Source organism: Meles meles, chromosome 8 (genome assembly GCF_922984935.1).
Source record: "Meles meles chromosome 8, mMelMel3.1 paternal haplotype, whole genome shotgun sequence".
NCBI classification, from domain to species: domain Eukaryota; kingdom Metazoa; phylum Chordata; class Mammalia; order Carnivora; family Mustelidae; genus Meles; species Meles meles.
The window spans coordinates 37,741,027-37,744,452 of record NC_060073.1 but is presented as its reverse complement, the minus strand read 5'-3'; positions in this window follow the sequence as shown (position 1 = coordinate 37,744,452).

Here is a 3,426-nt window from a genome sequence, read left to right as displayed (position 1 = left end):
GGCTTTCCAGGTACCTAAATACTGATAAAAGAAAACTTTTTGAAAGAACTCAAACATTACTGAAAAGGAAAAACCTTGACTGTCTTATTCTCCCATTTTCATGTTTCCTTGATTCAAAATACTTTGGAACCATTAACAATAACAACAACAACAACAACAAAATCCTTAATCCTAAAGGGTGAGAAACAGATTTGGATTGTAGGTAATCAACTAGTATTTCAACACAAAAAAGTTCTGCATGAATGGACAGTTACCAAAATGACCTCTTTTATTTCTCTCATCTTCCTCAAGGTTAGGGGCTTATTTTTATATGTTCTTCCAATTTGTTGGCAGAGCCCTTAGAAAGCCTTTGGAAACAACGGAAATTTTTAAAAAAGATTTTATTTATTTGACAGAGAGAGATCATAAGTAAGCAGAGAGAGAGGGGGAAGCAGGCTCCCCGCCGAGCAGAGAGCCCAATGAGGGACTCGATCCCAGGACTCTGAGATCATGACCTGAGCTGAAGGTAGAGGCTTAACCCACTGAGCCACCCAGGCACCCCGAAACAATGGAATATTGTTCAGGCTACGCATGAGGAAAATGTGAATGATGTTATGTAGTAACAGTTTACATAGTAAACTAATGATCATTTACCGCATTGAACACCATGCAATTCATTTTCCTAAGAAAATGGAGAAGCCAGTGTGGAAACTTCCTGGTCAGGTGAAAGCTTTCCTGAATAGTTCATGAGTGTCAAGTGACATCAGTGTTTTCATCTTTCATCTTCAGCACACTTTTTAAAAAGATTTTATTTATTTATTTGACAGAGAGAGAGCGAGAGAGAGAGAGAGCGAGCTCATGAACGGGGTGGGGGAGGAGCAAGGAAAGAGGGAGAAGCAGACTCCCAGCTGAGCAGGGAGCCCAATGGAGGACTCCAGCCCAGGATCCTGGGATCATAAACTGAGTGGAAGGCAGACACTTAACCTAAAGAGCCACCTAGGTACCTTATCTTCAGTATACTTTTTAAGAAACAATGAACACTCAAAACTCATTATTGTACCTCCTGGAATTACTGATATTAAACTTCTCCTCCTAGTTAGTTAACAAATGTTTTCCTCACACACCTATTCTTTCACACATTCAATAATTATCTGCCAAGCAACACTCATCCTCAGCCCACAAGTTGAAGTTTAAACATTTGGTGTGAAGAATTAAAAGTAATGTTGCTGAGTTTCTGCTACTAACCAGTATTCAATGGTGTTATACAGAGTGAGTCATGACAATAAGCAATAGGAGCCAAATTTGATTTCTAGACTGAACAACAATCCAGGTGAACAAGGATACCAGAATAGAACAGAAACCCAGAACTGTTAGATCATGAAAATTAAGAAGTCACTCTTGGGTGAATAGAAAAATTAGCATTTTGTTAATAGCCTTAATTAGCATTTTGTTAATAACCTAATATAAATAAGAACATTGCAAAACCTTTATAGTTGGTGAGGGCCAAGACTTGTAAGCAATACAGAAGAGCATCACCACACTTTGAAAGGAGAGGACTTTATACAAGGCCAAAATATTGGCTAAAAAATGTCACTTCTAGCAAAAGAAGCTGTAAGCTTCTATATAGATGCTATGTATGCTCCCCACATTGATATAAATCAATATTTTTAACCTAGTATTTTTACCTAACTTGAATACAGCTCAATGGATTTGATTAATGGGAAAGAAATCTCAGCTTATCCCAAAGACAATTAGTTTGGAACAAATTCACAGTTATGAGAGTCAGATTGATTGTGACATGGTCACTTCCCTAGCCCTGATTACACTTATAATCATGCCTAATTGTAGATGAATCTCTTATATGCACATGGTGGTGTTGGCAGGTGTTGGGCAGGGGAACAATGAGTTGTCTGACATACGGTTTATACTCCATAAATGGTAGATATAGAAAATATATTTGAAGCTCATTTTATAACTATCTGGAATCATCTGACCCATTGATCAGTGTTCTATCTATCCACAAGTCTTTATCTTCTAATTTACATTCCGAAGCTTCTAATAGGACACTTAAACTTTTTTAAAATTTTAGTCTGTCAGTTCAATGTTTTATACATTGTTTATACAATTTTTTGTATTGTATAACAAAAGGTCACAGACAGTAGTCAAACACAAGAACTGGTGAGAGGAGAAATTAACTAACCCTCAAATTTGTCAAATTTTCTATTAACTTATCAAAAAAAAAGGTAAACTGTATTTTTTTAGAGCATTTTAGGCTTATGGCAAAATTGAGTGGAAGGTAGAGATTTCCCAGATAGCTCTTCTCCCCCACACATGCAGTTTTCCCCATTATCTACATTTCTCAGTAGAATGGTATGTTTTCACTAAGGATGGACCTACAATTGATGATATCATAATTGCCCAAAGTCTGTAGTTTACATCTTTGAGTTGTAAATTCTCTGGTTTTGGACAAATGTATAATGACACATGTCCATCATTATAATGTTATACAGAGTATTTTCACTGCCTTAAATTCCTCTGTGCTCTGCCTGTTCATCTCTCCACCCTTCCCACCCCTGGAAACCACTTATCTTTTCATTGTCTGTATTGTTTCGTCTTTTCCAAGATGCCGTATTACCAAGCAGCATGCAGCCTTTTCCGACTAGTTTCTCTCTTTAGTAATATGCATTTATAGTTCCTCCATGTCTTTTCATGCTTTGATACCTCATTTCTTTTTAGAGCTGATGAATATTCTTTAAGTGAAAAATATGAAAAAGTAACCCCAGATACCCATAAAAATAACTAAATAGATCGTCTTAGTGGATCTTGACAGGCTTGCTGAAAATGTAGAAAACTGACTTAAATAAAATAAGATTTTCAACAATTACATTAACAGAGCCCATTTAAACTCAAAGAAAAACCACAGATCTACATGCATGCATGACAGGAATGACCTCCGAGGTCATGCAATCCATTCATTAGCTACTGAATATTGTGCTCTACATTGCTTCACAATTTATTTTGTTCATCTGGTTTATCATGTTAGACAATATGAGAAGACACAGGATAAAATGGCCTTCAAAGAGTATAATCAGCAATACACCAGTGATTAGCTACACCAAGGTTGGCTCAATGACAAGTTCATACAAATTACTAGCACATCTTTCAATGGCTGCAGAGAGTTCACAGAGAGAGAGTGTCCTCAGAGGTGTCCAGTTGTCTTCATAGATGGGAGCTAATTTTTCTCTCATGATTTTTAAAAAGCTTAGATAAGAATATGCAGTAAGCAAAGAAAAATTTTAATTTGGGAAAAATCAATTTAGAAAGACAGATGTGTACCCAGCTGGTATTTCTTTGCCTCTTCCCTAATCTTTAGTAATCCCTTTTAAAAAGTTTCATAGTTTTCTGGGTAATAGTGGATCTCAAAATATCTCTGTCAATATTAGAAAT